General features: G+C 43.2%; 1 protein-coding gene and 1 pseudogene across 7 annotated transcripts in view; both read left to right on the top strand.

Annotated features, from left to right (window-relative positions):
* SH3RF3 (SH3 domain containing ring finger 3) overlaps positions 1 to 20992 on the top strand; it is a 355405-nt gene that overhangs the window by 317755 nt on the left and 16658 nt on the right. The window lies entirely within an intron of this gene.
* LOC112481713 lies at positions 650 to 768 on the top strand (annotated as a pseudogene).

The raw sequence follows: 20992 nt of genomic DNA, 5'->3' as shown, positions 1-20992 counted from the left end.
TGTTGCAGTATAACGCACTTCTTCATGGGCCATACTTTTACCTCACCCTTTGGGGCCCACTCAGGCTTGAGCCTAATTATAGGTCTAGAAGCAGAGGGCTGTGGTGGAGGTGGGTCCTGAGGATGTCGGCATTGTCTTGCAGGGTAGCTGCTTCGGCAGGGGCAGAATGGGTTCCTCAGGGAAAGTAGGACAGCCTCTTCAGGTTGCAGGGGCTGCTTCTACTGGCACAGAAGACTTGGGGTTCAGTGTCTCAAGCTTCATCAGAATCTAACCGTTCGTCGCCATTCCAATTTTCAGGATCCCAGTCCTTCCCAATCGATGCCCTCACTTTAATAATAGACATTCTGTGTGGTTGGGCGTTCAGTCTGCATGGTAATTTGGCCACTCGTAGGATGAAACTCTGGGTTGAATTTTCAGAAATCTCAGCTCTAGGGTCACAGGAGGTAAGTTTCTTTCAGGACAGATGTAAAAACTTTCAGGTCGCTTATGTGTCACTTGAGCTGGGAATTTGAAATCCTGAGCTCAGCATTTTTCCAGTGCAGTTGAAAGCCATCAGCTCATCTTATTATACTCACAAGTTTGACAGAAATTTCCTAAAATGTCATATATATGGTTATCCAGAACTTTGCCTCTTAAAAATGTTTGATGAGTCTACGGCCATGCTACCCTGAACACGCCCAATCCCGTCTGATCTCGAACGCTAAGCAGGATCGGGCCTGATTAGTACTTGGATGGGAGACCACCTAGGAAGACCAGGTGCTGTAGGCGTGAAAAAAAAGAAAGATGTTCAATGAGATGTATCCAATGGTGTTAGTTTGTATATCTCTATTGTCACACCATCCGAAGGAAGATCACTGCTCTCTTTACCACTGAAAATAGTCATAGGGCCTTTAAATCTAATCAGCTTAGAGAGCCAATTTCAGAAAACACAAAACCAATTGAGAAAACTCACGTTTAAGGTTCTGTTCCTCTAGAAACACTCTTGGCACCAAGATCTCTCCAGAGAAATAGAACCAGAGGAATTGGCTCATGTGTTGGTGGGGGCTGGTACGTCTGAGATCTGTTGGACTGGAGACTCAGGAAAGAGTTGACATCGTAGTCTGGAATCCAGAATATGAGGGGCAGGCCAGCAGGCTGAAAACTGAGGCAGAAGTTGATGCTGCAGTCTTGAGGCAGAATTTCTTCTTTCCAAGGAAACCTCAGTTTTGCTCTTCAAGCCTTCAACCAAATAGAGAAGGAGATAAGGAACCCCTGCATTATAGAGGGTAATCTCCTTAAAGTCAGATGATTGTAGATGTTAAGCATATCCACAAATACTTTCATGGCAACATCTACACTAGCATTTGACCTAACAGCTGGCCACCATAGCCCAGCCACGTTAACACCTGAAATTAACCAAACAGGTTGATATCCATAGAAAACTATGAACTGATTAGGTGAAATATTGCTAATAATTCTCAAAGGCAGTATTACTTAAATAAAAGTATGAGAGATGTTGCCAATGCTGGTTTTGTTTTCTAAGATTTCAAAATGAATATACTGTTATCGGCTATTTCTCATGTGTAGCTGTACACAGAGTCATCGTCGAGGCGACTTGGGGACTAAGGTTTAAACTCATTATGTGAAGTTACAGGTGAAGTAAAATGCTTCCTGTGGGGGATGTAAATCACTTTAAATTTCTCATTATTGTGCAACTTAGTAATAAATCAGTACTTCAGAAACAGTGAGAAAGAAGTCACAAATTTTCCAGGGCTTACAGAAAGGGAGGGTGTTATCATTGGTTTCCATGGCGTTCGAGCTCTCTAAACAACTTGACACGGCTTCGGATATTTCTGTTGGGCCACTACAAAGGTTGTTAGAAGGATGCCAAAGCAGTGCTGGAAAGATGCAGGGAGGTTGTCCACTTCTCACCATATATAGCTTGAGGTTCCTGAGTTGGGGTCACTTTCTCCATCAGAGCTCTCTAATTCCCTGAACTGGACTTTCAGGATTCCCAGAGCCAGAGGTGAACATATATAAGGCAGGAAGTAAATGCTCACAGAGTCTTCTCTCAGGAAAAGGCACCTGTGTGTAAAGTACTCCTGGCAAAAGGTCACTAAGAGACCCTCACACATGAGAGCCCCAGAGTCACAGTTTAGCACTAGAAGGGGATTTGGATGTCATCTAAGCTGAATGGACCCACCAGCCCTAACCAGGCCAGCAGCCCTGTCTGCAAAATTCCTGAAGAGGGATCGTTCAGGTTATGCTAAAATTCCTCTAGGGACAGGGAACTCACTCTTTAGTGAAGGAGCCTATTCTATGCTGGACTGACCTATTGCTGAAAAACTCATCCTCTCGTTGAGTCACAATCTACAGAGTCTATACACATAAATACATATAAATACACACAAATATACACACATGCGTGCATGTACATGTGTGAAAGCATGCACATGCATACACACGCATGCACATGCACTCACACATATGTGCATTTACATCCATAAATGCACATCCCACGGAGTTGGTCCACTTGTGCGGTTCCGCCACCTCAGTCCGTTTCCTCTTCTAAAAATAGCCCTTCTGCTATTATGTCATCCTCCAAAGGCTTTTTTAAGAGACTATTTTTAGAGCAATTTTAGGTTCTCAGCAAAATGAGCAGAAGGCACCAAGACTTTTCAAACTTGCCTGCCCCTACACACACGTGGCCTCCCGCACTGTTGGCGTTTCCTCCCACTCGAGCATCATATATTTGTTACAACTGATGAACACCCATTGACACACCATAATTGCCCGAAGTCCATCATTTACATTAGGGTTCATTCTTGATAGTGTACACTGTATGTGTTTGGACAAACATATAACGATATATATCCATCATTATAGTTTAATACAGAGTATATTCGCTACCCTAAAAATCCTGTGTTCTGCCTATTCACCCATCTTCCCCCCATCCCATGGCAAGGGTAATCTTTTTCTCCATAGTTTTGCCTTTTTCAGAATATTATATAGTTGGGATTATATACCATGTGACCTTTTCAGACTGGTTTCTTTCACTTAGTAAAATACATTTAATATTCCTCCACGTCTTTTCATGGCTTGATAGCTCATTTCTTTTTATCATTGAATAATACTCCATTATATAGATGTACCATTGTATATTTATCCATTCACCTACTGAAAGATTCTTGGTTGCTTCTAAATTTTGGCAATTGCAAATAAAGCTGCTATAAACATTGTGTGCAGGTTTTGTGTGGACTTAAGTCTTCAGCTCTTTCGGGTAAATAAATACTAAGGAGTGTGATTGCTGGATTATACCTCTTTGAAAGTAACTGTTCCATTGTGCACCCTGAACAGCAATAAGTGAGTCCGTCACTCATTCTCATCAGCAATTGCTTTTTATAGGGTTGTTGGGTTTTTTTGTTTTTGTTTTTGATTTTGTTTTTGTAGCATGTGGAGAATTGAGACATTCTAAGAAGTATGTAGTGACATCTCATTGCTTTAATTTGCAATTCCTTAATGGTATATAATGTTGAGCACCTTTTCATATACTTAGTTATCTCTCTGTATCTTCTTTAGCGAGTTGTTCATGTATTCACCCTCTTTTTAATTGGGTTATTTGTTTTCTTATTGTTGAGTTTAAGAGTTCTCTGTATATTTTGGGTAATAGTCCTGTATAACATTTGCCTCTTGCAAATATTTTCTCCCAGTCTGTGGCTTGTCTTCTCATTCTTTTCACACTGTCTTTTGCAGAGCAGAAGTTTTTAATTTTAATAAAGTCTGACTTATCAACTATTTCTTTCATAAATCATGGGTTTGGTATTGCATCTAAAAAGTCATTGCCGAACCAAAGGTCGTCTAGATTTTGTCCTATGTTCTCTTCTAGAAGTTTTATGGTTCGGCATTTTACATTTCATTTAGGACTATGATCCCTTTTCAATAAATTTTTCGAAGAGTACAAGGTCCGTGTTGCATTCTTTCTTTTTCTTTCCTTTTTGGTATGTGCATGTTCAGTTGTTCCAGCACTATCTATTGAAAAGACTATATTTTCTCCATTGTATTGCCTTTGCTACTTTGTCAAACATCAGTTGACTATTTTGTGTAAGTCTGTTTTGGGGCTCTCTCTTCTGTTCCACTGATCTATTTGTCTGTCCTTTTCTCAGTACCATTCATCTTGCTTATTGTAGCCTTATACTAAGTATTGAAGTCAGGTAATGTCAATCCTGCAACTTTGTTCTTCAAGTATCGTGTTGGCTATTCGGGGTCTTTTGCCTCTTCATATAAATGTTAGAATCAGTTTATCAATACAAAATTGCTTGCTGGAATATTGATTAGAATTGTGTTAAATTTACATATCAAGTTGGAAAGAACTAACATCTCAACAATAGTGAGTTTTCATATCAATGGACATGAAATATCTCTCCATTCATTTTGTTCTTCTTTGATTTCATTCATCAGAATTTTGAAGTTTTCCTCATATAGACCTTATACATATTTTGTTAGATTTATATCTAAGTATTTCATTTTGGGAGTGTACTGTAAATGGCATTGTGTTTAATTTCAAATTTCAGTTATTCACTGCTGGTACATAGGAAAGTAATTAACATTTTTATATTAACTTGGATCCTGCAAACTTGTTATAATGTATATTAGTTTGGGGAGGGTTTGTGCATATGTGTGTGTCAGTTCTTTCAAATTTCCTATGTAGACACTCATGTCATCAATGAATAAAGACAGTTTTATTACTTCATTCCCAATCTGTATACCTTTTCTTTTCTTTTCGTGTTTTTTTGCATCAGCTAGGACTTCCAGTATAATGTTGAAGAGTGGTGAGAGATACATCCTTGCCTTGTTTCTGATCTTAGCAGAAAAGCTCCTAGTTTCTCACCATTAAGTATAATGTTAGCTGTAGATTTTTTTGAAAATCTATTTCTCAGGTTGAGAAAATTACCCTCTGCTTCTAGTTTGCTGAGATTCATCATGATGGGTGTTGGATTTTGTCAGTTTTTTCTGCTTTTATTGATATGCTTGGTTTTTCTTCTTATCCTGTTGGTGTGATGGGTTACATTAATAGGTTTTTAAATGTTGAATGACTCTTGCATAACTGGGATAGATCCTACTCGGTCATGGTATATAATTTTTTAAAACATTTTTATATTCTATTTACTAATATTTTATGAGGATTTTGGCATCTATGAACATGAAAGATACTGGTCTGTAGTTTTATTGTAATTTTTTCATGTGGTTTTGGTGTTAGGATAATGGCCTCATAGAACGAGTTAGGAAATATTCCCTTTGCTTCTGTCTTCTGAAAGAGATTGTAGAGAATCGGCATAATTCTTCTTTAAATGTTCAGTAGAATTCACTAGTGAACCCATTGGGGCTGGTGCTTTCTGTATTAGAAGGTTATTAATTGTCGATTCAACTTCTTTAGTAGAGGCCTATTCAGATTGTTTTTGTGTAAGTTTTGGCAGCTTGCATCTTTTAAGAATTGGTCCATTTCATCTAGCTTATCAAATTTATGAGCATAAATTTATTCATAATATTCCTTTGTTATCTTTTAATATCCGTAGGATGTGTAGTGATATCCCCTCTTTCATTTCTGATATTAGTAACTTGTGTCTTCTGTCTTTTTTTCTTAGTTGGCTTAGCTAGAGGCTTATCAATTTTATTGGTCTTTTCAAAGAACCAGCTTTTGGTTTCATTGATTTTCTCTACTGATTTCCTGTTTTCAATTCATTGACTGCTGCTCTCGTTTTTCTTTCTTTTTCTTTTTCTGCTTCACTCGAATTTAATTTGTTCTTCTTTTCCTGCTTTCTCAAGGTAGCAGCTTAAACTATTGATTTAGATCTTTATTTTTTTCCGATACATGCATTCAGTGCTATAGATTTCCCTCTGAATACTGCTTTCTCTGCATCCTACAACTTTTGATAAGTAATATTTTATGTTTTTTAATTTCTCTTGAGATTTTTTTCTTTGATCATGTGTTATTTAAAAGTGTGTTGTTTAATCTTTAAGTATTTGGAGATTTCCTAGTTATCTTCCATTTATCAATTTTTTGTTTCATTTCGTTGGTCTAAGAGCAACATTGTACAGTTTTTATTTTAAATGTGTGTTTTATGGCCCAGAACTTGATTTCTCTTGGTGGATGTAAGCTTGAAAAGGATGTGTATTCTGCTGTTGTTGGATGAAATAGTCTGTAGATGTCAATTAGCTCTAGTTGGTTGATGGTGTTGAGTTCAAATATGTTTTTAATGATTTCTACCTGATAGAACTGTTGGTTACTGATACGGGGGTGCTGAAGTCTTTAGCTAAAGACTTTTAAGTCTAGATTAAACAAATGCAGAACATGGAACAGTTCTTGTTCCATGGGGCTCCCAGCACCTGAGACATTTATTTACTCAAGAACTGTTTGGTGACACTGTGTCTCAAGCATGTTTATAAGCGTTGAGACCCAGGAGTGAATAAGACGAGTAAGGTCCCTGCCCTTCTGGAGCTGACATTAGGATGGAGAGCAGAGAAGCATGTAAACAAAGAATTTACAAATCTCTTCCTGGGTGCTTTGAGCTGAAATTAAGCAGGACAACAGAGGAGGGGTGTGGTGTTTTTGACAGAGACCTCAATAAAGAAAAGAGGCAGCAATGCAAGGAGAAAACGTGTGTTCCAGACACGGGGAACAGCAAGAGTAAGGACCCTGAGAAGACTAAGCTTGGACATTTAAAGAAGGCCAGGAAGACCAGACTGGCTAGCAAAAAAGAACAAAGAGGTAAAAGGTGGGTAACAGAGGTCAGCAGGCCATCCAGGGAGAACTGATGGGCCACCGTGTGGAGTCTAGATTCGAAAGGAAGTGCAGTGCAGAGCCTTTGGTGGTTTCGAACTAGAGAAATATTTACCCTCATAGAAAGATCAATGGTGGGAGGCATGTGAGAGTCTCAGGAAGAGATGAAAGTGCCATGGAGCAGGATGGGCTCTTCATTCTGGAATCAGGTATGAATAACAAACATAATTACATTATTGTTAAAGATGGGAAAGGGAGATAACAAAAAGATAACTGACTTGACCACAGAGACAAGAAAGATTTTTTTAATAATGAAGACATGGCTAGAATGTTCTCTACAAGACTTGTGCTTATTTTTACATAAAAACTTACTCCTGATATGTGTAGGAATGTGTGTGTGTGTGTGTGTATGTGTGTGTGTGTGTGTGTGTGTGTGTGTGTATAGAGGGAGAGCGAGGTTAAGTATTTAAAGGATTAGACAGAGAACTCATTCACTGATAGTAGAAATGTAGGTTGGTACAACTACTTTGAAAAAGAGTTCAGCAGTATTTAAAGAAGTTAACCATACCACCTATGAGCTAGCCATTCCACTCCTAGATATTTCCCCAGGAGAAATGGAAGCACATGCCTATACAAAGACTCCTACATGAGTGTTCACACCAGCTTTATTCGTACCAACTCCAAACTGGAAACAACCTGAATGTCAATGAACTAATAAAGAATGGATGAACAAACTATAGTACAGCCATAAAATGGAATTCTACTCAGCAATAAAAATAAATGAGATGTACTGATCATACAATGATACAGATGAAGCACAAAATCATTAAAGAAAGACAAAAGAATATGTATTGGATTATTTCATTTATATAAAATTTTAGAAAATGCAGACTAATCTATAGTGACAGAAAGTAGACCAGTGGTTTCACGGGGCCAGGGAGAAGCAAGCAAAGAACTCCAGAGGGGCAGGAGCAAACATTTAGGTGTCATGGGAATCATGCTGTCCCAATTGTGATGATGTGTCACAGGTATAGATATGTGTCAAAACTTACCAAAGTTATAAAAAGAAAGTTAAGACAACCGTTTATTTTTTTTAAGAATTTAGTGTATTTGGGGGAAAATATACAGTTTAGAACCTGAAGACAGACTGAGCATGATGTGCATATCTATTTCAGAAACAGTACATCTACTTTGATCTTATTCTACTTTGCTACTTACCTTTCTGATCTGACTGTTCATCATACAGACTGTCTTTGTATCTACCACACTAGGCTATGCTCTACTGAAGGAACAAACTGAAAACATGAACATCCAAAACAGTAGTTTATTTTTCATGCAAACCTGTTTTTGTTTGTTTTTTGTTTGTCTGTTTGTTTTTCCATTTAGCTTAAGTCACTAATCCAGATCTCCTCATCCCATGACTCAGGCTGATGGATCTGCCACCACTACCATTGCTGGCTGCTATGGCAGAGGGAAGGAGACCCCTCAAAAGTTCCCCATGAGCAGTTAAATGTTTCAGCCAGAAGTAACATGCATCACATTTGCTCACAAGTTTTCCCACAATCCATTGCTCAGAAAGAGATGATGGCCCCACCCAATTCCAAAGGGTCCAAGAGGGAAAACATTATGCCAGGAGGGGATCAAAGGGTCTTCCTTTTCCATTGACTCCCTATCACCTTAGCTTCCGCATCCCCAGTTGAAAATGGTACCAAGAATTAAGTCATAGAAGATAAACTAACCTATAACCCATGGATTACTTATCCTGCCCCTTTGCAGGGAATATTTCTTGTTAAACTTTTCTTACATTCTCCTTTGCTAAGACTATTTGACCACAGGTAAAGTAGATGCCTGACAGTTCTCCAGAAGGTCAGAGCTATGTGGCCAGTCAGCCATGTAATGTGGTCTGGGACTGTGCCATCTTCCTCCATGGATGGATTAGTAATTCATGGAAGAGCAGAGTGGGCCTACAAACTAGGTGGGCCTGCAGAACTGAGTTAGTTTGGATTTTGACACCACAGTTTCTTTCAGATGTCCATCCTTTTCTAATCATGTTTATGTGATGATAACAATCACACATGACCTCATGATGATGGTTCCTTAAAGAAATTTAAGAGCAGTGGCCAACGTAAGATTGGACATGGATGAAAGCCCAAATCAAGGCCCTTATTCAGGGAAGTGCTGCTGGCCAGGGTCCCAGCTATGCCTAGCAGGGCAATATCAGGAGAGGACCCGATCAGCTGGCCTCCCGAGCCTACGTCTCTGAGGTGGTCCCCAGGCTGCGTGTGCATCTCACATTTCCTGGAAGCAGTCTGTCTGTCTTAAGCACGCAAATACAGGAAGAAAACCCAAATCATCCTACGGAGCTTTCAGGGCTGCCTGTCAGTGCTTGGCATGCTGTCAGACCACCATGTGTGCTAATGGAAATAATAGCTTTGATTCATAACTGAACCTTGGAAATCCTGCATCCCTTTGATGAAGCATGCTGCCCCTTTTGTATGTACTGACCAACCTGCTGCTGCTTTTCTGGTGGATGAAATGGTTTCTATCCATGTGCTTTGTTTTAAAAAAAATTCAGAAAGTACATGAGCTTGGCATACCTGGGTAAACAATAAACTATTTAATCCTTCTTGTTCCATCCAGAAATCTTTCAGAAGGATGCCAGATTTTTCAGAGATCTCATCTGAATGCATTTCATTTAATCTAATAATTTGTGGTAGCACTGGTTTGTTCTAGAGAAAACAATGCAGAGGCCTGTTGGAAATCCAAAAGCAAAGACATAGTTATCCTAATAGAGCAAAGCCATTGAACAACCCAGACCCCCTAGAGGGAGCAAGACCATTCTGGTTTCTCATCTCTGCCCTTCTGCCTTTTGTTCTGATCTCCTCTGAAACAATTTTAAAGGAATTAATGTTATGCTACAAATCCTACTGGGTTAGTGAGGCCTTCTTCAATGAAAAGATGACGGCACTGGGCTGAGGTGGCTGGGGAACAGGCTCACATATTGCTACAGCTTCTTGGGTGCTGAGTCCAGAAAAAATTGTAAAGAACTGAAACTTCAGCATTCTAATCCCCCCTCATTTAACAATATTAAACCTATTTAACTCTGCCTCCTCTATGTGATAGTTTGCCTGGGGAAGACGGGTTCTCTCTTAGAAGAATGTGATGCCCCCTGGAGGCCTGGTCTGCTCCTCATTCAGTGTCTAGGCTCCTCTGAGGACTTGGAGTTGAGACTTGACCCTGCCTGGGCTGGAGCCTTCCTTTTGGCCATGGGAGCACACTGGGCTCCTGGACACCTGTCAAGTGCAAGTTGGCAGCACACTCAGAATTTGGAGTGCTCTGGGGCACCAGTAGTGTTTGGCTCTGGATACAGGACAAATGCAACAAAGTCTAAGCCCCTATGGTCCATTGTTGAGGAGGTAAAATAGCAAATGCAGAGGTTAAAGATAGCCTGAACAACATAGTCATGTGATGTGTGACAGCATAAAGCAGAGGAGAGAGGAATAAAGCCTTCCTGGCATGCTCCTCAAGCTTTCAGAGAGAAAGGGTTTCCAAACGGCCATAAGAGTGTGAGAGGCTCGTGGGAAGGGATTGAGGAGGGCTGTATGGCTCAGTGGAGGGAGGCGGGGATTTGGCCAGTCCTGCAGCTGCCAGGAGACTCATCCACCTGCCCGGGAGACTCGTCCACCTGCCCGGAAGACTCGTCCACCTGCCCCAGGCTGCCCCAGCTCACTGCTGAGCCTGCCCTGGAGTGGGCCCCAGTTTGCCTGTCTGAAAAGCCCCTGAGCACCTGGGGTCCCTGGTGATCTTTTTCCCGGCATCTCCTAACTGCTCTCTTATGCTGCTCGATCTGATCAGCAGAGTTATCTTCACTCCTAAGGCAACCTGTCCCTGCATACTAACACCACCTCCACCCCGAGGTCCACTTAGATATTGCCTTTCCCTTAGCAGAGCCGGAGGTCATGGGGCAGAGGTCACGGCCATGGCCTGGGCTGTGGTACTGGAAGAATCTTTCCATGCCTATGTAGAGAAAATCTCTCCCCCTGCTGGCAGGGTATTGCATACTTGGCCTTCTCACCTTCCTACCCTGGCCATGAAATGCTACTTGAATAATTACAAGGCTGAGAGAGACCCCTGGGGAGAAGGTGCCCTGAGTGTCTTATACAGTGATGAAAATGCCCACCAAGGGCTCTGAGCCAACTGGGCAGCGTCTTCCAGAGGGAAACGAGGTGCTTGATCAGAGGCAGCATCTTGGGCAAGCAGTTTCAATGTTTTCTTATGCCGTAATGGCCTTGTTGAGTTTCACACTGCCATCTCTGTGGCTCTTGCTTATATTTTTCAACCTTTTTTTGTTTCTTAGTTCCTGTAAAAAAGCCTGTCTCTTTGATTCATTCCAACTTGCATAGTTTAGATTCCCTGGGTGTTCTGAAGACTGTCCTCTGAGAACCTTTCTACCCTAATTCTGCTCGATCTGATCAGCAGAGCTATCTTCACTCCTAAGGCAACCCTCAAAATCATAATGGGCCTTCTAGTTTCTGAATGCCTCATTGGTGTGAAATGTTAATCTTATTGGTTTTTATGACCCTGATATTTGGTTTGATTGTATTAGGTTATCTAGAAGTCTTCGTGTTTCCAGTAAGAATGTTTTGAAGTTTAGTTCTCAGCATCTTTCCTCACAGAGTTCTTCTCTTCTATTATTTGAATGCCTGCATTGCCTTTCAATTGTACATATTTCTAATATTTCTCTAAACTTCTCCAACAAAATCTGTTGGGATGTGCTTTCATTTTTTCCATCTCACACTTGTTTACCAAAAATACTGTGTGTGTGTGTGTGTGTGTGTGTATGTCTACGGCAGGGCCAGCAGTCTTCCTGTGCAGGCGTGGTCTGGGACTGGGAAATCTCACAAGAGGTCAGAATGAAATCCGCTGCATTTACTCTTGGTTCCCAATGGGTCACCCCAAAACTCAGTGGCTTAAAACAACAAACACTTTGTTATGCTCGTATTATACTTGGATTCTGTGGGTCAGGACCTGGAGTAGGGCATGGATGTTAGTCTGTCTCTGCTCCAGCGTGTCCAGGACCTCAGCTGAGTGGATGAAGACTGGGCATGGTGCGCTGCCCAGGCCAGAGCCATCTGGAGGTGTGCTTGCATACATTTAGCAGTTGACACTGGTGGTTGGCTAGAACCACAGTTGGACTGTTTGTTGGAACACCAGCACATGGCTCCTCCACGTGGTCTGCACATGGACGGGCCTCGGCTTCCTCGCAGCATGGTAGCTAAGTTCTAAGGGTGAGTCCGTGGCATCTTCATCACCTAGCCTTAAAGTCCCAAGCGACATTTCCATTGTGATCTGTCAATGGAGGCTGTCTCAAGTTCGCCTGGCACACAGGGAGGGAACACGGCTCTTAATAAGGGGAGTGCCAAAGTCACTTTGTAAGGAGACAGTGTTGTGGCCATATTTGGAAAACTCAATTTGTAATAATACCCAAGGTCCCCTTTTAGCTCTGTGACCTCTCACACCTTCCTTGAGTTCAGTCAGAACATTTCTTTGTTACTCCTCCCTCTGGTTCAGTATCTTTTAATTAAGGACAAAATAAATTCTGTTTTATCTGTTATCCCCAAGGAGTCTTGCTTTCCAGCTCCTGTTGATGTCATGGGCAGAGAAGGAGCAGCCTGGAGTGGGGGGCACCCTCTACCAGACTCGAGCCTGCACTGGTCAGTGCTGTGCATCCACACACACCCCTCACATGCCCCTCTGCCTCCTCATTTATCAATTGAATGAAACCAGCAATTTCTTAAGGACGGGATGTAGACTGTTTTAAGAACTTGCTAAAGGCTATATATTCACACCTACTCCCAGCTTTGCAATTCCCTGGATTTCACAGACCCCCCGAAACCATCCACGGACCACTGATTAAGACCCATGGACTTGCTGATCTCTGAGGTCCTTTGCATTCAAACCAGAGCCATGGGAAGCAGATCTTCCATGAATTCTTGTTCCTGCTCTGGGTTTGCTGACAGCCCCCTGCAGCTCAGTGCCACACGGGTGATGTGTTCTCTAAGGCCAAATATGTCATCGCTGCCTGTGAGAAGAGTGGCTTCAACCTTGCTACCTGTGAAGATCATTGTTTTAGAAGAAAGGCTACATGCTGGTGCCTTTCCTTTGGCTAAGAGGTGCTCCTTTCATTTTCAACACAGTAAAAAGCAATTGTGGAGTGACACCCAAGGATCGCTCAAACCAAGACGTATTCCTGCAAAAAGCAGGCACTATGTCTAATATCTCCATGGTGCCAAATGCCTGTGACCATATTGACAATGATCCTGATGGTGACAGCAAACAAATGTGGCATTTCCTAGGCATCAGGCATCTAACTTATTACTTATTTTGATCCCCACAACAACTCTCTGTGTTAGATATTATTGTTACCCCCATTTCACAGATGAGTAAACTGAGACACAGAAATTTTGGCTGGTAAGTCATGGAAGCCGGGTGAGAACCCAGGCAGTCTGCTTCTTGCTTTGCAGCATAGCGCTACATCGCCTCTCTTTTGCTTTATTATCCAGAGTCTTTGTCTCTCTCTCTCAGCTTCAGAATGAGCATCCTGGCACCCTGTGGCAGGTCATTGCCCAGCACATACCCCAGCAAGGCTCCACCACATGTCTTCCAAGCCATGCTCATCCCCCCCTTCACTTAGCACCTGCTGATGGTGGATAGTGGGCTGCCCTGCTGTGGCCTTTGTGGAGTGACAGCACCAAGGGACCACAATGCCGATGTTGGATGTGCACTGTGACAAGCGTACCAGTCTCTGGGCCTGCTTGCTCAGTGCCTTTGTGGAGTGCCAGCCCTGGCTCGGTCTGGGACATGAGTGCATGCAGCCCAGTTCTGCCCTCAGGAAGGCCATGATGGCCAGGGGTCTGGGAGGAAAGAGAAGGATGGGAAGAATTGGGAATGCCAGTGTTCCATTCCTCTGATTGATGAAGGGTCTCAAGGGAAGTGGCCCAGTTCCCCCTCCCAGAACGGCTGAATTAACCTCAGGGTGGCACCTGGCATCTGTCACTCAATAAGTTTTACTCTGATAGAGGTGGATTACTAGTCTTGGTCACCACCACAACCCTCATCAAACTTCTAATGGTTACTGGGCCAGATGGGAGGCAAACGGGATGGTGTCTGTCGTCACATCAGAACAAGGGGATGGCCCAACGTGGCTACAGTACCAGCGAATGATGTGTACCAGCAATGCCTCCAGTCTCTGGAGAAGGAGAGGCCTCCTGCTAGCAGAAGAACATTTGCAGAGAAGGTAGAGCTTGGTCTATGGAGGACCTATGGGATAATTCAAGCCAGTTCAGCCTTGGAGGTGTGCTTGTGTTCAGGGGCAGTAAGTAAAGACTGGTGAGACTCAGCAAACACTGAGTAATGCTTTCAGAACGTTAGCCAGGCCCTGGTGTGTGGGGCAGAGGGACAGGAGAGTCCAGCCAGTAGTCTTCAGTGTTGCCAATAACGAAGGAAGAATAAACCCACCATTCGCCCACTCACTCACCAACTACACTGGGAATGGCGGGTAGCATGGTAGATACAGGAATCTTGGGATTCAGCATCCAGAGACCTGGGTCCAAGGCCTGATCTACCCACTTCATCTCTCTAAACTTAAATTTCCTCACCTGTAAATGAGGTAACTATGTCCCTTAAACAGCTGTTACGTAGAAGACTGTTTTGGACTGAATGTTTATGTTCCCCCAAACTCATAAGTTGAAGCTTAACCCCCAACATGAGATGGGACCTTTGGGGCGTATTAGGGTTTGATGAAGTCATAAGGGTCAGACCTCACGATGGGATTAGTGGCCTTAGAAGAAGAGTAAGAGAAATCTCTCTCCACATGCACACACAAGGAAAGGCCTGTGAGCACATGGGAGAAGGTGCTGTCTGCAGGCTGGGGAGAGAGTCCTGCCAGGAACCTGACCATACTGGCTGTCTGATCTTGGACTTCCAGCTCTCAGAACTCTGAGGAAATCAACATCAGTTGTTGAAGCTGCCCAATCTATGGTATTTGGTTGTGGATGCCTGAGCAGACATGCAGATTCTGGTACTGAGAAGTGGGGTGCTGCTGTTACAAATACCCACAAATGTGGATGCAGCTTTGGAACCAGGCAGTGGGTAGAGGCTGGGAGAGTTTTGAGTTGTATACTTGATACATGGACATTAAAAGTGATTCTTTTGAGGGCTTGGAAAGAAAAGAAGAAAGCCGAAAAGAAAGCTTTCATGTTCTAAGAGAATAAATAATCATGAACAGAATGCTCGTAGAAATATGAAGGTTAAAAAATATTCTGGTGAGATCTCAGATGGAAATGAGGAACGTGTTACTGGAAACGGGAAGGAAGACAATCTTTATTATAAAGTGGCAAAGAATTTAAGAACTGCGTTCTAGTGTTTTGTGGGAGGTGGAACTTGTGAGCAATAAAATTGGATACTTAACTGAAATTTCTAAGCAAAGCGTTGAAGGAATGGCTTGGTTCCTCCTGGCTCCTTATAGTAAAATGCAAGAGGGAAGAACTGAATTGAAAGAGGATCTTTTAACCAAAAAGGAACCAGAACTTGGACATTTGGCAAATTCTTAGCCTATCCATATTGCAAAAAACCGGAAGCCGTGTTCTGAAGAGATCACTAAGGGAGCAGCTGAACAACCATTTGCTAGAGGGATCACAGGTGTGGCCCATGGACTTAACTATCCATCTCGGCAGAGGCCAGTAACAGAGATGGGTTATAGCAGCAGACACACTGTCGGTTGGAACTAAAGAGGACAGAGAATGAAGGGTGGTTGTAAGATTCTTGGGTTCTACAGGACTGGACCATAAAGCTATTCGGCTGCAAACATGAGCTGTTCTTCAAGGAAATGGGTGAAGGACCCGAAGGTAATTCAGAGATCATCAGAGCCACCACCTCCGTTTCCATAGGCCAGAGGACCTCTCTCTGCAGCCTGGGTGCTGCGCTTGCAAGGGAGGCTTTGAACCAAGAGGATTCTCCTCAGACTTTAGTATTCAATGGAGTTTGTATACAAAAAGGACATGAATTTGGGGAGTAGGGTAAGGGCAGAGTGTTAGAGACTGAATGTTTATATCCCCCCACCCACCCAAATTCATGCATCGGAGCTCTAACCCCCAGTGATGGTATTTGGAGATGAAGCCTTTGGGAGTTATTTATTCGATGAGATCCTGAGGGTGGCACCCTCATGATGATAGGATTAGTGGCCTTATAAAAAGAGGGAGAGAAAGATCTCTCTTTGTTCCCCTGCGCATGCATTGAGAAAAGGCCATGTGAGGGTACAGTGAGATGGCAGCCATCTACAGCCAGGAAAAGAGCCCTCACCAAGAACCTGAGCGTGTTTGCAGTCCAATCTCAGACTTTGAGTTTTCAGACCTGTGAGAAAATAAATTCTAGTTGTTTAAGCCACTCAGTCTGTGGTACTTTGTCGTGGCAGCCCAAGCCAACTAGGACAGGTACGTTAAAATAGAAATGGCATGCAAAATGCCAGTTATATAGTTAACATTCTCCTCATTTATTTGCTTGGCTTTATTTCCTCTTCTATTAAACAAAGGTGTGGGGATGCTGGTATTACTGCCTACCTGACAGAAGGAAAAAAGAAAGTAGGGCCTGTGGGAAGAGTGGCTAAATGAAAAGGTTGGGGAGAGGCTGAACATGGGCTGCCATCATTTGCAAGCCTAAGAAAACTGGGCCTCCATCCAGGTGTGGCCCACACAGTCCTGACCAGCCCGGGGCTGCCTTCAGGCTCTGCCCTCTAGGGAGGAGCAGGATAGAAACAGTGGCACAGTGTCAGGGCTCTGGCCTGCAGATCGTGCTTAGAACTCAAATTCTCAGCCCCCCCTTGGCTTCAGTCACCTCCTGCTCTGCCCTTTGGTCCCCTGGGCTCACCCGGCCGCTCGCCTGGGAGCAGGAGCATGGAGACATGATCACCTCTGGCTCTCTCCAACAAGGGCTGGGCAGAGAGGGGCTCGCTGGTCCTCCAACTCAGAGCTTCTGGTGTCTTTTATGGTTTTATTTGTGTGGTTTTGAGCTTAGAAGAATGTCTGGATAAATTGCAGATTAAAAGACCTACAGCTCATTAAAGACGTTGGGGCAGAGATGCCTGTACCGTAGAAGAGAGAATTTATGAGCCAACCCCATGTTGCAGCTTCAGGCAAGAGAACATTAACAAAAGAAAAGAGAGACAGGGAGTCTAGGAGTTTGCACCCAGGTCTGGGAGAAAGGAGCCGTGCTGGAAAAAAGAATGCAGCAGCTTTCAGAAAGGCAGCGAAAGAAACCGTAATACGGTGTCAAGAAGTCCCAGAGAGGGAACATCTTAATGCGGAACACGTAAATGCCCTGGAGATGTCGGTTGGGGTGACAAGGGGCCCAGATGAGGTGGGTCCACCGTGTCCCTTTTTGAGTGCAGGTTCTGGCACAACCTTATTGTCACCATATTTATTCACTCTGTTTGCTGAGAGCTGGAAAGGGCACCTGGTACTTTCCACTCAGCAAACAAGTTTGAATGAAGCATGGAAAAACAACATGTTTATCGTGGTTTGCTTCTTACAACGTTCCTGGCCTTAGGCCAGAGACCCATGCATTTCTTCAAGTTTGGAGCTCCTGAGATGGTAACTGGTTAAGACTGACCTGGTTCAGGGCAGTGGAAGATATTCTCAGCCTATTGCTGCACAAGCAGCATCCAGAGGCTCACAGATGTGTAGCTGGCATGTTGGTCCTATTTACATCTTCCTTTACAGTGAATGACGAGACGTGCTGTACTTCCTCAGACCCCAGCCTGTGTTGACAAGTAACGACTGCTGACTGGGGCCAGATGAGTGGGTGCGGAGCTCTGCCTTTTCCACCATGACTCAGAATCCTAACAGCTACCCCATGCTGAGAGCTTACTATGTGCCAGACACTTCGCTAGGTACCTTACATGTCATCACTATTAGTCCTCCCAGTTGCACTAAGGGGCCGCTGTCAAGATCTCATCTTGAAGAAGCAGCCCAGAGAAGTAAAGTGCTGGCCCTGTCACCAGGGTGACATGTGACTGGCCACTTACTGTTTTTCATCACGCAATGTCTGTCAGAGTTCTACAGTCATTCTACGTAGATACCTCAGTGCCCATCTCTGAAATGACAAACAAAAGGAAATGTGAGCAGTGCTTTATAGAGGTATCTACCACTTCTTGAGTGCCATACTGGAATTGTGTGCCTTGCTTATTCAGTTCTCACAACAAATCTGTAGAGTTGCAGTTAAAGTTTAGAATTGAGTTCTGGGTTCGAATCCAGATTGTACAACTTACTAGTTAATTACCCTGCGTTTATTTTAAGAGTGCAATAGGCTAACGTATGCACGAGACTTAGAACAGTATCTAGCTGTGTTCTCAAGAAATATTTCCCTGGATAATAAGTTGTGTGCCTGTGTACATATTCCAATTCACAGATGAGGAAGCCGAATCTATAAGCAGTTAAGTAACTTGTTCAAGGTGAATCAACAAATAAATGACATTGACACCCAGCTCCATCTATCTCTAAGGCTGTCTTGATGCAGCTGTACATCTTAAAGTTCCTCAGGGTGACAGTATCCTCCGCTTCAGAAGCTTTTTTCTGCTGTTGGACTTGGCAGGTCACCCAAAACCACTTGCCAGGAGGCCCAGCTCTGGAGTGTTCTTTGCTCCATTTCTGAGTCTGGCAAAGTGCTGTGATCACAATACCCATGGCTCCACTTCGAAGGACCAAGATACAATAGTTCCAGCTCCCGCCTTCCCTCTTTCAGAGGGCCCAGCACAATGCCACAGGCAGGCACTAAACACAGGCTTCACCGCTAATAGTTTCATTCCCGGGAAGAGCAAGAAAAGCAGCCCCGTGCATCAGGCAGCTCTGTCAGAAACAAAAGCCCGAGAAAGCCCAATCAGATTGGCATGTGGTTATCTACTGCTTTCTTTCCTCATTATTTTCATGAATCAATCGTCTTTATTTTCTGTCTTTTCCGAGTGCAGTTTATTTGAAGATGCATTTTAAAGTTTAAAATAGTCAATTGCTAAATGCACAATTTTTGTCTCTTAATTAGCTTAACTCCTTCCTCTTTTGTAGCTCTTCTATTCTACCCTTTCTGAAAAGGCATTGCATATTTACATTGTTATACTAACAATCTCTGCTCTTATAGGAACTGTGATTTCAGGCATAACCAGAGATGCGCCTTTTCCCATCAAAATTTTAACAGAGCGTAGCTTTTAATTACCCTTTCTGCATCTCCAACAAGAAACTGTTCAAACATAAAATTCCAGCCAAAAAGCTTACAGGTATGGCCAGACTCAATAAAAATAAGGACGCAATGTCCCTTGGTTTTTTTTATTTTGAATATCTAAAGGCTCCTGAAAGTCCCCAGCATTACTTATCATGCCAAATTCAGGTGGCCCAGGCTTCTGCCCATGTTTCAGCCTCACCAGCTCCTTCCTGAGTGCATAGTGCTGGTCAGTCCGATAGCTGTGTGAGAATTCAAGAGTCTCCCTCTTCAAGCACCGGCCTTCCTATAGCCTCTGCTGCCCGCCATGGCTTCCTGACTGCCTGTAAGTTCATGTGGCATCTGTGAATTATTTGACCATCTTCCTAACTCATTTCGTGTCCTTGATTGTTCTGGCTACTGTGTCAGCCAGAATATTGATGTTCTTTAACAGCTTACTAAAGAGAATGAGCATAGGGTTTGGCGCAAAGTCGAGGCTAGAAACCAAAAAAGGAGTCCGCCATGCCACACAGGCACGGAGCCAGTTTTTGTGGCAGGATCTGTCATCACCTTCCCTCTAAACTCCTCGTTACCATCACCGTCTGTGGCCCCACAGTTCCCACTCGGGCTTCTCAGAAGCACTGCCACTTCACAGTCCCTCTCCTTCTCCCCTCCCATCTCACTGCCTCGGCCCCCAGCTCCGCTTCCACTGTCTACCAGGTGGACTGCAGGCTCCTCAGTGGCCCTCGAGGCCACCAAGGTGTGCTTTCCACTGCCTTTTTCATCTCACCAGGTACTGCACAGCTTTTGGCCAGGTTTGCTCTTTCCATACCTTCTCATTCCTCATCTAGACCACATCACCCACCAGCCCATGCCCTTTCATTACCTCCATATCAGCCCAGCTCTCAAGGCCACCCCAGTTGCCCCTCCTAGAACACCACCTCCTCACCACCTCCTCGTCAGTAATTTAATTGATTAGTAGCAAAAATTCTCTCTGGTTCATCACATCTAGCGCCATTATGCTCAAAGCAATAGGTTGCAACTTGTTTCTTTATGTTTCCTCTCAAATTAAAAAGAAACATTTGTCATAAATCAAACAATACAAAAGTGCATAATGACAAAAGCTAAATATTACCCCTAGTCCACTCTTATGCCTTCTGGCCCCTGTCCCAGATGTTAACAGCCCAGAAGGAGAGTTTTTGTGCTTTCCCTGGACAGTCTGCAGATGGTCCCAGATGTGGACGCATGATCTGAACATGACCATGACCAATATCTCCTAGGTTTCAGCTCATCCAAATGTCATTTGGTGCACGTGGCAGAGTGAAAATGTGTGATTGTGTTTGATCCTTTGTTCTCAAAGGTAAATAGTTCTCAGCCACCCTTCTGACTGAGAAGAGCCACACCCATCCACCTGCGCAGTTTGGAATTCTGCAGGCTGAGGTTTTCCTGGGTTATCCAGGCTAAGCCTTGCAAAGCAGGTTTGTGTCAGTGTGCTGCCCAGCCTGTCTGTCCCATTGTTCAATTCATGCCTGATCAATGATTTTAAATATTGCCCTAAGCAAAAAGGAGTTAAGGTAAATCTGTTTGAAAGAAACGGTGCCATGGCTACCTCCTTTAGTGTGGGTCAGTGAAGGAGACAACCTGATAAAAACGTGGCACTTATAGGTCATATTTACTGGTTTACTTTATTTTAATGAAATGAACTGTATTCCTGAAAAATTTAATAACACGTTTTCTAAATCAAATTCAATTCCCTTTGGCTTTTTATAATTTCCGAGACAATTTTCCATAATTTCCAATTGACTTTTAACTGGCAATCATTCTTAATTTAAGCTTTAAATGTCTTTTTTCTTTTGCTAAATTTTTTTATAAATATTCTGTAAAATAATTAAGGCCCCAAGGGAAGTCCCTATCTTAATCTCAACAGAAAAACTATTATTTATCATTTTTAAAATGTTTTACAGTTTTCCAGTAACAAATTAACATCTTCAA

The sequence above is a fragment of the Pteropus alecto genome, unplaced genomic scaffold, assembly GCF_000325575.1.
Source record: "Pteropus alecto unplaced genomic scaffold, ASM32557v1 scaffold55, whole genome shotgun sequence".
NCBI classification, from domain to species: domain Eukaryota; kingdom Metazoa; phylum Chordata; class Mammalia; order Chiroptera; family Pteropodidae; genus Pteropus; species Pteropus alecto.
This window is presented reverse-complemented; position numbering and strand designations above follow the sequence as displayed.